A 13,852-nucleotide genomic window follows, 5' to 3' on the forward strand; every position below is an offset into this window, starting at 1 on the left:
AGTCTTGTAGGATTTTTATGGTTTCCCATCTTACATTCAAATCCTTTAGCCATTTTGAGTTTGTTTTTGTGTATGGTGTAAATTGGTGATCTAATTTCATATTTTTGCATGTATCTGACCAAATTTCCCAGCACCATTCATTAAAGAGGCTGTTTTGACTCCATTGTATGCTCTTGCCTCCTTTGTCAAATATTAATTGAGTATAATGGCTTGGGTCAATTTCTTGGTCTTCTATTCTGTTCCATTGGTCTATATGTCTGTTCTTATGCCAGTACCAGGCAGTTTTGAGAACCGTGGCTTGGTAATATAATTTGATGTCTGGTATTGTGATCCCTCCAACTTTGTTTTTCTTTTCTCAGGACAGCTGTGGCTATTTGTGGTCTTCTTTTATTACAGATGAATTTTTGAAGAGTTTGTTCTAGATCTTTGAAATATGCCATTGATATTTTTAGGTTAATACCTATTAAAATTCTTTAATAGGTATTGCATTGAATCTATAGATTGCTTTAGGTAGTGTGGATATTTTAATGATGTTGATTCTACCAATTCATGAACATGGTATGTTCTTCCATTTGTTTATGTCTTCCTCTCTCTTTTTTTTAATGTTCTGTAGTTTTCCAAGTACACATCTTTTACATCCTTGGTTAAGTTTATTTCTAGGTATCTTAATTTTTTTGGTGCAATGGTAAATGGGATTGTTTTTTTCATTTCTTTTTCTGTGAGTTCATCATTGGTGTATAAAAAAGCCATAGATTTCTGGGTGTTAATTTTGTATCCTGCTACATTGCCAAATTCATTTATTAGGTTTAGTAGGAAGGGAAATGGAGAGGGATAGAAAGTTTGAAACATCGATGAGAGGAACATCAATCAGCTGCCTCCTGCACACTCCCTACTGGGGATGTGCCCGCAATCAAGGTACATGCCCTTGACCGGAATCGAACCTAGGACCCTTCCGTCCACAGGCCAACGCTCTATCCACTGAGCCAAACTTGTTAGGGCGAGGTCTAGTAGTTTTTTGATGGAGTCTTTGGAGTTTTCTATGTATAGTATCATGTCATCTGCAAATAAGGACCCTTTTACTTCGTTTCCAATTTGGATGCCTTTTATTTCTTCTAGTCTGATCACTATGGCTAGTATTTCTAGTACTATGTCGAACAGGAGTGGTGAAAGTGGGTATCCTTGTCTTGTTCCTGCTCTTAGGGGAAATGGATTTAGTTTTTGCCCATTTAGTATGATATTGGCTGTAGGTTTATCATATTGGGCTTTTATTATGTTGAGGTATGATCCCTCTATTTCCACTTTTCTGAGAGTTTTTATCAAGAAAGGGTGTTGGATTTTGTCAAATGCTTTTTCTGCATTAATTGATATGATTATTGCTTTCTGTCCTTTAGTTTGTTTATGTGATGTATCACAATTTTTGATTTGTGGATATTGTACCATCCTTGCATCCATGGAATAAATCCCATTTGGTCATGGTGTATGATTTTTCTAATGTAATGCTGAATTCGATTTGCTAGAATTTTGTTGAGGATTTTAGCATCTATGTTCATCAAGGATATTGGCCTGTAGTTCTCTTTTTTTGTGGTGTCTTTATCTGGTTTTGGGATTAGGGTAATGCTGGCTTCATAGAAAGTGCTTGGAAGTGTGCCTTCCTCTTGGATATATTTGGAATAGTCTGAGGAGGATAGGTTTTAGTTCTTCTTTGAATGCTTGGTAGAACTTCCCTGTAAAGTTGTCCAGACTAGGGCTTTTGTTTGCTGGAAGATTTTTGATCGCTGTTTCAATTTCTTTGGTAGTTATTGGCCTACTCGGGTTTTTTTTTTTATTATTCTTGGTGGAGTTTTGGGAGCTTGTATTTTTCTAAGAATATGTCCATTTTGTCTAGGTTGTCCTTTTTTTGGGAATAGAGTTGTTCATAGTATTTTCTTCATAATCGTTTGTATTTCTGTGGGATCGGTTGTTATTTCACCTCTTTCATTTCCGCTTTTGTTTATTTGGGTCCTCTTTCTTTGCTTCTTGGTGAGTCTGGCTAGAGCTTCATTAATCTTGTTTATCCTTTCAAATAACCAGCTCTTGGTTTTGTTCATCTTTTGTATTGTTTTTTTGTGTGTGTGTGTCTATTTCATTTATTGCCACTCTGATCTTTATTATTCCCCTTCCTTCTGCTTACACTGGGCTTTTCTTGTTGCTCTCTTTCTAACTCTTTGGGTTTTAGGGTTAGATAATTTATTACCATTTTTTGTTTGTTTTTTGATGTAGGTCTGTAAAGCTATGAACTTCCCTGTCAGGACTGCTTTCACTGTGTCCTATAGATTTTGGATTGTTTTGTTTTCATTGTCATTTGTTGCCATGATGCCTTTTATTTCTTCTTTGATCTCTTTGGTAACCTAATAATAGTTTATACCATGTATTTAGCTCAGATGTTTGATTTTTTAATTGTTTTTATTGTAGTTGATTTCTAGTTTTATGTCAATATAATCTGAGAAGATGCTTGATATGATTTCTATCTTCTTGAATTTGAAGAGACTTTGCCTGTGTCCCAATATATGGTCTATCTTTGAAAATGACCCATGTGCACTTGAGAAGAATGTATACTCTGTGGCTTTGGGGTGAAATGTTCTGAAGATGTCAATTAAGTCCATCTGATCTAGTGAGTCATTTAGGATTGATGTTTCTTTGCTGATTTTTTTGTTTAGAGGATTTGTCCAGTGATAGTGGGGTATTGAAGTCCCCTACTATGACTGTATTGCTGTCAATCTCTTCGTTGATATCCTCCAGAAGTTTTTTTTATGTATTTGGGTGCTCCTGTATTGGATGCATACATGTTTACCAGAGTTATATCTTCTTGTTGAATTGCTCCCTTTAGTATTATGAAGTGGCCTTTCTTATCTCTTGTTATGGCCTTCACGTTGAGGTCTAATTTGTCAGATATAAATGTTGCTACCCCAGCTTTCTTTTCATTTCCATTAGCCTGTAAAACCTTTTTCCATCCCTTCCCCATCAGTCTTTGTGAGCCCTTTGTTCTGAGGTGGGTTTCCTGTAGACAGCAGATATATGGTTCATGTTTTCTTATCCACTCACCTACCCTATGTCTTTTAACTGGGGGATTTATTTCACTTACATTTAAAGTTATTGTTGATAGGTACTTGTTTGTTGCCATTTTTATTCTTTTGCCTGTGTTCCTTCTTCCCTTCCTATTTCTTCTTTTTACAGCAGACTCTTTAGCATTTCTTGCATTGCTGGTTTGGTGGTTATAAACTCCCTTAGTCTTTTTTTGTCTGTGAAGCTCCTGATTTCACTCTCAATTTTGATTGATAGCCTTGCTGGGTATAGTATTCTTAGATTCAGACCCTTGCTTTCCATGACTTCATATATTTCATTCCATTTCCTTCTGGCCTGATGTGTTTCTGTTGAGTAACCAGTCAATAGTCTGATGGGAGATCCTTTGTAGGTAACTTTCTGTCTCTCTCTGGCAGCCTTTAAAATGCTTACTTTGTCGTTGGTGTTTGCCTATTTAATTATAATGTGCCTTGGTGTTGGTCTTTTGGGGTTCATTTTGTTTGGGACTCTGTGAGCTTCTTGGACTTGTGCGAGTTTTTTTTTCTTCCAGATATCAGGGAAGCTTTCTGTCAATATTTCTTCAAGCAGGTTTTCTATTCCTGCTCAGTTTCCTCTCCTTCTAGTACCCCTGTTATGCAGATGTTGTTTTGTTTCATGTTGTCCCAAAGTTCCCTTAAGCTCTCCTCCTGTTTTTTAAATTTTGTTTTCTAGATGCTGCTCTGCTTGGGTATTTTTTCCTATCTTGTCTTCTAGCTCACTGATGTGGCCCTTCGCTTCTTCTAGTCTACTGTTGATGCTTTCTATTGCATTCTTTATTGTAGTGATGTCATTTTTCATTTCTTCTTGGTTCTTCTTCATTTCTTCTTGGTTCTTACACATATTGTTGAATTTGTCTTCCAACCTTTTCAGAGTCCTTATGACCATTGCTCTGAATTCTTTCTCTGACATATTGGTTGCCTCCATTTTGTTTACTTTCTTTTCTGGTGTTTCCTCCTTTTCTCTTGTATGCAGGCTATTTCTTTGTCTTTCCATGATTGCTCCTCTCAGGGTGTCTAGTTCTGTAGTTCTCTCTCTCCTGGGTTGACTTTCTCCATGTGATATCTGACCTTTCCATCCATGGACTGCATCACCAGCTGTGTTTAATTTGCCACTTCCAGGTGGGTGTTGTTTGATTCAGCTGTTCCTTCTATCTGCTCTGTGAGATGGCACAGGGCCCATCCACATAATTGGCGCCACTTTGTCTCCCCCTGGACAGACTCTTTAGGCACCCGTGGTCAGTTGGGGAGTCTGGAGTCTTGGTGTTCATGGGTTTGCAGCTGAGGCAGCTGGTCCCTGGATGTTGTGGTTATAGGGTCCCGGGAGGTATCTGAGGTCTCCCAGGTACAGCTGGGCTTCCAATCACAGCCAGTTTCCCCTTCAAGATGGCATGGTCTCTGCAGCAGAGATGGCCGCTCAGTGAGAGATTTCAGCAGCAGTAGAGGCTGCCTGGCCAGGGGAGCCTGGTCTGCCAGTCCCCAACAGTGTTGTGGAATATAGCTGTCCCTCTCTCATAAATACAGACACTCTCCGCACGTCCATGCACTCTCCTTTTGTTCTCTCACTCACACACTATCTTGCAGCCTGCCATCCTGTTGGCAGCCATCTTAGATCTCTTAAGTATTTTTTGTTTGTTATTTAGAGACAGTCATTGTTTTACTCTGATGCATTTGAAAAAATGTTGCATCTTCTGACTTCTAAAATATGAATTTTTGAGAATAAATTTTCTAATCATACCTTTGAATTGGATGAAAATTCATAGAACTCCAAGGAATAACTGGATTCATAGACATACTGGCAAATAATAAGGATAAATAAGAATCAATTACAGATTGAATAAACTAAAGATAATTATATTATGATTTTTTTCAAAGTATGGCTGATTTTGAAAAATGTGTTTGTTTTCTTAGAGCAATTTGGTAAATTGTACCTTGCTAAGCAATATTAAAGCATTTATATTTTCTCCTTATTTTATGCCTCTAGAATTTAAGCATTCTTAGTGAGTGAGTATTATTATTTTAATGTCACTATGTTTGTTTGCATAAATGCAATAGGAATCTAATTTCTTCATAATAGGACACATAAAGCCAGTTTCCAATTGTTGTTTTATTAAGCAAGACTGACTGAAATGTCATATTTGAGAAAGACCTGCCTAGACTTTGGATGTCAGTAAAGAAGCTTTCAGGAATGAAGATTGACTCTGAAGCCTACAGAAACCTGTTGGAAAAATGTCATGGTACCTTGCTTATTTATATGCTTCATGGCAATCTTTCCAGGTAAGGATTGAAAGTTGCTTTCCTGGGAGTTGGCAAGGAAAGAATCTCAAGACATTTTGGAGATCTCAAGAACTTGAGGAATTTACCCAAACCTATAGGCATTGCAGGCAAAGCTGGATGGCAACTGTGTGGCTTGAGTTCTTTTCTCTGAGAGAACAAAGCAGATTTTAAAAGCCTATATGATCAATTGCTATTTTTGTTGTGTTTATGCAAATAATCAGGCCAAATTGAAACTGTACTTAATATAGTAAATGAATTAGTCTTGACTTGGCTCTTTGACAAAAATGAGAGTGATTTTAGGAGAAAAATGTGTTCCAATAAATCTATAATATATAGTTATGAATATTAGACTCTAGTTCAGTTAATTGTCTGTAAATTTTTACTTTTCACTTATGAACTAGACTCGTGGTCGGCAAACCGCGGCTTTCGAGCCACATGCGGCTCTTTGGCCCCTTCAGTGTGGCTCTTCCACAAAATACCACGTGCAGGCACACACGTACAGTGTGATTGAAACTTCGTGGCCCATGCGCAGAAATCGGTATTTTGTGGAAGAGCCAGTATTTTGTGGAAGAGCCACACTGAAGGGGCCAAAGAGCCGCATGTGGCTCGCAAGCCGCGGTTTGCCGAGCCGCAGTCTGCTGACCACTGAACTAGACTATATCCTGAATTCTTTTCTGAAATATTTTGGCTACAACCACCTAACTTTTATGGAAATGGAAGAAAAAATGACATTGGGAAATTGTAACAGTGGGAATTGTAGCCCGTCCCACTATTCTTTTGGAATTATTTCTGTAAATTCTGACTCTGAATAATATGTAGCTTGTAAATAAACAGCATGTTTGTATAAGAATCGTAGGGACTAACTTCAGAAGATGCAGACTCCAACCTTCAATCATCCCAATCCTGTGAGATTTGTTGACCTTCAACCATAGAACCAGGATGATGTAGAACCAAAATGACAAAGACCAGGATGATGCACACCATCCTTAGTTTCTATGTTCTGCTTTACCTCTCCATCCTAATAAAAACCTCTGTCCGCACTGAGATGTTGAGATGGGCTTTGGACAAGAGTCCTCCATCTTCTCAGGTGACCAGCACTTGAATAAAACTCTTTCCTTTTTCACCAGCATCTTTCTCATGTGTTTGGTTTTCATAGTGGCAGGCAGTCAAACTTTGGTTCCGGTTACAGTTTCTTGATAAGCATTTTAGTGAACCTGTAGATTACTTTGGGTAGCATGGACATTTTAATGATATTAATTCTGCCTATCCATGAACACGGTATATGCTTCCACTTATTTGTATCTTCTTCGATTTCTTTCTTCAGTGTCTTATAATTTTCTGAGTACAGTTCTTTTGTATCCTTGGTTAAATTTATTCCTAGGTATTTATTTTTGAAACAATTCTGAATGGGATTGTTTTTTAAGTTACCTTTCTGATAGTTCATTATTGGTGTATAAAAATGCAACTGCTTTCTGGACATTTAGCTTGTATTCTGCTACCTTAATGAATTCATTTTTCAGTTCTAGTAGTTTTTTACTGAAATATTTAGAGTTTTCTAAACACAGTATCATGTCATCTGCAAATAATGACAGTTTTGCTTCTTCTTTTCAAATTAGGATGCCTTTTATTTATTCTTGTTGTTGGATTGCTCTGGCCAGGACTTCCAGTACTATCTATATATATAAAACCCTAAGTGACTGTTACTACAAGTCGCTATGACACACACTGAGCACCAGGGGGCAGACGCTCAACACAGGAGCTGCCTCCTGGTGGTCAGTGTGCTCCCACAGCCAACCTCCCATGGTCCTTCCCTCTGGCCGGCTGGCCCCTCTTGGCAAGAGGACCTGATTGCTGGCCAGATGAAGGGACCCCACTGTGGGAAACTGTTTATTGCCTTCACTATCTGATAAGCGTAGACAGAGAAACCCCCCAAAGGCTGGGTGCCTTTGAAGCCCTAGCAAAGGTCGGAGCTAGGCGCCACCTCTGTTTGTCCAGACAGTGGTAGCTGAAACTACTCCCCCATTTATTATTATGTAAATCCTTGCTGATGGGCTAGTCTGCCTGTTAATGGGGGGTCGTCTGCCTAAGGGCTATGCTATGGGTGCATCCCAGATCAATAAAAGTTTGGTGAGGCCTGAGCACAGGCGGAAGTCCTTCCCCTTGAGTTGGACTTGCTCTCCTGGTTCCCCAATATTTCCAATGATCTCTTGTCTTTTCATTTTCATTTGTGTGCGGCTCTGCTTCCAGTTCCTGAACCCTGATCCACGCGGGATGTGGGAAGGAAACACTCAACACCCCACCTGTGCACGAATCCGTGCACCAGGCCTCTAGTGTTGAATAAGAGTGGTGAAAGCGGACATCCCTGTCTTTTTCCCATCCTAAGGGAAACTCTTATGGTTTTTGCCTGAGTATAATGTTGGCTGTGGGTTTGTCATATATGGGCTTTATTATGTTGAGGTATGTTCCATCTATTCCCACTTTGCTGAGCATGTGGTTTTTTATCCTTAATTTTATTTGGTGTATCATGTTCATTGTTTTGTGAATATTTTACCAACCTTGCATCACTGGAATCAATCCTACTTGATCATGGTGTATGATCTTTGTAATATATTGCTGGATACAGTTTGCTAATATTTTGTTGAGGATTTTAGATTCATGTTCATTGGGATATTGGTGTATAATTTTATTTCTTTGTAGTTTCTTTATCTGGTTTGGAATTAGGATAATGCTGGCCTAGTAAAATGAGCTTGGGAGTCTTCCCAGCTCTTGAAATTTTTGGGAAAGTTTGAGGATAGGTGTTAGCTCTTCTTTGAATGTTTGGTAAAATTCACCTGTGGAGACATCCAGTCCAGGACTTTTATTTATTGGGAATGTTTTTATTACTGCTTACATTTCACTAATTGTAATTTATCTTTTCAGAATCTGTGAATATTCTTTATTCAGTTTTGGAAGACTTCATGTTTCTAAGAATGTATCCATTTCATCCAGATTGTTCAATTTGTTAGCATATAATTGTTCATAATATTTTCTTACCATCTCTTGTATTTCTGTAGAGTCAGTTGTTACTTCTCCTCTTTCATTTCTGGTTTTATTTATTTGGGTCTTCTCTCTCTTTTTTTTTCTTGAAGGATCGTCAATCTTTTTTATATTTTTAAAGAACCAGCTCATGGTTTCATTGATTTTTTGTATTGTTTATAGACTCTGTTTTGTTTATTTATGCTCTGATCTTTATTTTTTCCTTTCTTCTACTCACTTCTGTCTTTGTTGGCTGTTCTTTTTCTATCCCTTTAAGTGTAAAGTTAGATTATTTATTTGAGATTTTCTAGTTCCTTGAGATAGCCCTGTAATGCTATGAATTTTCCCCTTAGTACAGCTTTCACAATGTCCCATAGGTTTTTGGCTGTTGTGGTGTCATTTTTATTTGTTTCAAGGTACCTTTTGATTTCTTTCTTGATCTCAATTGTTAATTGATTTCAATTGTTAATTGATTCATTGTTTAACAACATATGATTTATCCTCCATGTCTTTTTGTATTTTTCAGTTTTTTTCTTGTGATTGATTTCTAGTTTTATACCATTTTGGTCAGAGAAGTGCTTGATATGATTCAAACCTTAAATTTATTGAGACTTGTTTTGTGTATTAACATGTGGTATATACTAGGAAATGTTCCATTTGCACTTGAAAAGAAGGTATATTCTGCTGCTTTGGGGTGAAATGCTCTGGAGATATCAAATAATTCCATCTGATCTAGTGTGGTATTTAAGGCCACCATTTTCTTGTTGATTTTCTGTCTGGAAGATCTATCCATTGATGTCAATGGGGTGTTAAAATCCCCTACTATGACTGCATTACTGTCAGTCTTTCCCTTGTAAGTCCATAAATATTTTCTTTACATGTTTAGGTGCTCCTATGTTGGATGCATAAATGTTTACAACACTTATGTCCTCTTGTTGGGAGAATCATGCTACATGATATAAAACTATATTACATGGCCACAGTAATCAAAACAACATGGTACTAGCATAAAAGCAGACACTTAGATCAATAGAACAGAATAGAGATCCAAGAATAAATCCACACCTTCAAAGTCAATTAATGTATGACAAAGAATGCAAAAGCATACAATGGTGTAAAGACAGCCTATGCAATAAATGGTGTTGGGGAAATTGGACATATACATGCAAAAAAGAAACTATATCACTTTCTTAAACCATACACAAGTATAAACTCAAAATGGATTGAGGATTTAAATGTAAGTTGTGAAACCATAAAAATACTAGAAGCAAACATAGGCCATACAATCTTGGACATTTCTCTTATCAATATTTTTTTCTGATATTTTGTCTCAGGCAAGGGGAATAAAATAAAAAGTAAAAAATGGGTGCCGGAGGCAAAGACCAACAGTAGTTAACATATAAATGTGAGAAGTCCGCTGGAAGGCTAATGGACTTTGATATTCAGCAGGGCTGAAAATCAGCATTATATTACCCTGCTGTTGGCAAGATGGCTGAAGACAATCCCCTAACCTGATAATCCTTTTATTGTTGACCAAACTTTACCATTGATATACCTGTTTGCATTCCTAAAGGGAAAATGTGTATTCAAGTAAATAAAAGCTGATGGGTCCAGGGTTTCAGAGAGTCTCTCCGCTAGAGAGAAAGGTCTCTGCTTGGCTCCCCCATGCCTTCTAAATTCATATTTCCTGTCTAGTGTATTCATTTGTGTACAGCCCCTTTTCTAGATCCCGAATCCTTGCTGCAAAAGGTTGCAGCAATGGGATTAAAATAAAAAAGTTTTTGCACAGAAAAGTAAACTATCAACAAAATGATAAGATAATTCACTGGATGGGAGAACATATTTGCCAATGATACATCTGATAAAGGGTTAATATAAAAAATTTTAAAGAACTTATAAAACTCAATACCAAAAACCAAAGAAGTCAATAAAGAAATGGGCAATGGATCAGAATAGATACTTCTCCAAAGAAGACAAACAGATGGCCATTAGACATATGAGAAGACTAGAGGCCCGGTGCACACACTTGGGGAGGGTCCCTTGGCCCGGCCTGTGCCCTCTCGCAATCTGGGACCCCTCAGGGGATGACCACCTGGTGGTGTAGGCCCACTCCCCAGCAGTCAGACATCCCTCTGGCAGCCCAGGAGCCCTCAGGGTATTTGCATGTTTCTCTTTTATTAGATTAGATCATGGTGTTTGTTTTTCTTGCCATCATTAACCATAGTAACTCTTGCTTATGTATTAAAGTTCTATTCCTGCTAAGTCTAGAAGCAGCTTCAGAATCCTTCTCACCATTCATCTTAAGTCTGATGCTTAGTTGATCAGAATTAGTACTTGAGATGAAGCCTCTTACTGCAGATGTATCCCAGAATGTATGGCATCCTCTCTGCTTTATGATCCAGCTAATAATACATTGCCTCAATCATGTTGATTGAGGTCATTTTTCCCCTTGCAGTTTCTAGTAGTAGATTACTATCTACTGCCTAGGAAGTAAAATTGACTGTCTCCATGTAGATCGCAAAATAAGGCATTTTTCTCATCAATAAAATTTCATTCTTTCAGCATGAGTAATTTTGTCAACAATGTTTTGAAGCAGTAATAGTTTATAACAAATTGAGTAAATTATTGTTTCAGGTACTGTGCTGTGTCATACACAGATTTCATTTTATCTTTGCAACAACTCTACACAGTAGGTACTATAATGACACAGATGAGAACACTGAGGTATAGAGAGATCAGGTAACTTGACCAGTAAAACCCAAAAGTGGCTGAGTCTCATTTCAAATCCATGAGCCTTGGCATTTAACCATTACACTCCACTCAGCATTGTGCTAGAGCCTGATATTACTGGCTCACAAATTTTCAGGAATTTTGTAAGCTGATTGTTAAACATGTTCATTATTAAAAATTAAATTATATAATCTTAAAAGTGAATAAATTACATTAAAACCAAAGGAAATATATACTCTAAATTCATCACTCCTCAATTATTTACTACACTTTACTGTTCTGACTCTTGACATTATTTATATCTTTTGTGTCTTTCTGGTAGAATATAATAGTGTATTACTGCATGTTTCTCCTCAGCTCTGCATTTAGTGGCATCACATTAGCAGCTGAAATCAGCCTTGGATGGAGAATTTATGCCACAGAAATTGGCTGACAGTATAAATCAGAGTCTTGTTTTCTTTGATTGAGAGCCAGTTGGTAAACATTTATTAGCACAACCCTGACCACATTGGTGGTGGTGGTCTTGTCAGAATGTGTTAGATTATGCTGATGAAAATATATTTAAACAGATTTGATGTAGATATTTTCAAAGATGGAAGAATTGTCCCTGTCAACTATGTTAGTTGATTCATATATTCACTAATTGTCATCATTGCAAAGTTTTCAGTCCCCATATGGATAGCTGGATATAATATGGCATGCCCTGTCCCTGTCCCCCCCCTTTTGTACCCTTTGTTACCTTAAGGACTCTAGTTCTCTATTTATATGTTTAAGTACCAACCTTACCAGCTTAAAAATGTAAGCTTTTAACACTGCTTTGTTCTGTATCCTTCCGATAAAAAGTGGAGTTGGGTTGCGGCACAGGAGAGAAATTCAGAAGGGGAATATTGAAGTAATGACTGCAGTAGGAGAAGAGGGAACCTATTTCCCTGGCCACAGGAGCTGGTGCCCTGGACCACAGGGCTGGCAGCTTCTCCAGGTGGCTGCAGCCTGGGACCTCGGGGCAGGTGGCTTGTCCATCTCCTGGGCCACAGCCAGCCGCAGGTGCTGGCACCTGGACTGCAGGTGGGCGGCTTCTCCATGTCCCCTGTGATGCAGTGTGGGCAGCTTCTCTGGCTGGCTGCAGCCTGGGATCACAGGGCAGGTGGCTTCTTTATCTCCTAGGCTGAAGCCAGCCTCAGGCGCTGGGGCCTGGCTTCTCAGTCCTCCCGAGGACATGGGGCGGGCGCATGTGGGGCAGGCAGCTTCTCCAGCCTGCTGAGGCTTGGGATCATGGGGCAGGTGGCTTCTCTGGCCTGCTGAGGCCCGGAATCACGGGGCAGGTGGCTTCTCTGGCCTGCTGAGGCTTGGGATCATGGGCACGCAGCTTCTCCGGCCTGCTGAGGCCTGAGATCATGGGCAGGCGGTTTCTTCGTCTCCCAGGCTGCAGCCAGCCTCAGGCGCTGGAGCCGGACTTCTCTGTCTCCCCTGACTTCTGCATCTCCAATAAGCCTGGAGCAGCCAGAGCAGGGATGCTTGCATGGTAGCTGTGGCTGCAACGCAAGTATCCCGGCTCTGGCCTCCACCATCTTTGTGGGGTTAATGTGCATATCTCTGGATCGGTTGGTGGGTGTGGCTGGTGAGCGTGGCTGGTGTTGGGCCTAGTGAAGGTATGGTCAATTTGCATGTTTATCTATTATTAGGTAAGATGCTCAACATCACTAATCATCAGAGAAGTGAAAATTAAAAGCACAATGAGATATCACTTCAGACCTATCAGAATGGCTATCATCAATAAATCAAACACAAGTACTGGTGAGGATGTGGAGAAAAGGGAACTCTTGTATTCTCTTAGAAGGAATGAAGATTGGTGCAGCCACTCTGTAAAGTAGTATGGCGTTACCTTAAAAATTTAAATATGGAACTGCCTTATGACCCTAGTGAACCACTTCTGGGAATATATCCAAATACACCCAATACACTCATTTGAGAGAATATATACACCCCTATGTTCTTTGCAGCATTATTTACAGTAACCAAGATATGGAAGCAACCCAAGTACCCATCAGTACGTGAGTGAATAAACAAGGTGTGGTATATTTACAATATGGAATACTACTTGGCCGTAAAAAAGAATAAAACCTTACCCTTTGTGACAGCATAGATGGACAAATATTATATGATCTTACTTATATATGGAATCTAATGAACAATATAAACAAATAAAAATTAACTCATAGATACAGAGAACAGACTGACAATTGCCAGAGGGAAGGGGATGTGGGGGTTAGGTGAAAAAACTGAAGGGATTAAGCAAACAAATAAACTACTCATAGGTAGACAGCACTATGGTGATTATAGGTGGGACAGAGCTGTTGGGGGAGGTAGGAGAGGGTAAAGGGGTGATAAAGTGATGAAATGAGACGTGACTTGGGGTAGTGCACACACAATAAACAGAAAATGTATTATAAAATTGTACCTCTGAAATCTATAATTTTATTAACCAGTGTAACCCCAATAAATTCAATAAAAAAGACACTACCTTTTAAAATGTACAAAAAGTGAGGGAAAACTTTAGTTACAGAAAAGAAAGTCAAATTTATTTAATGAGAAACTAGAGTTAATAAAAATTATCAAATACACAAAATATACACACAGTAGCACTACATATTGGCTAAAAAAAGGAAAAAGTGAGCAACGTCAGAGAATTGGCAGCATGAGAGGTCCCCTTGACCTCTTCCCTTGAAGTTCCAACA

The sequence above is a fragment of the Myotis lucifugus genome, unplaced genomic scaffold (genome assembly GCF_000147115.1).
Source record: "Myotis lucifugus unplaced genomic scaffold, Myoluc2.0 scaffold_13, whole genome shotgun sequence".
Taxonomy (NCBI): Eukaryota; Metazoa; Chordata; class Mammalia; order Chiroptera; family Vespertilionidae; genus Myotis; species Myotis lucifugus.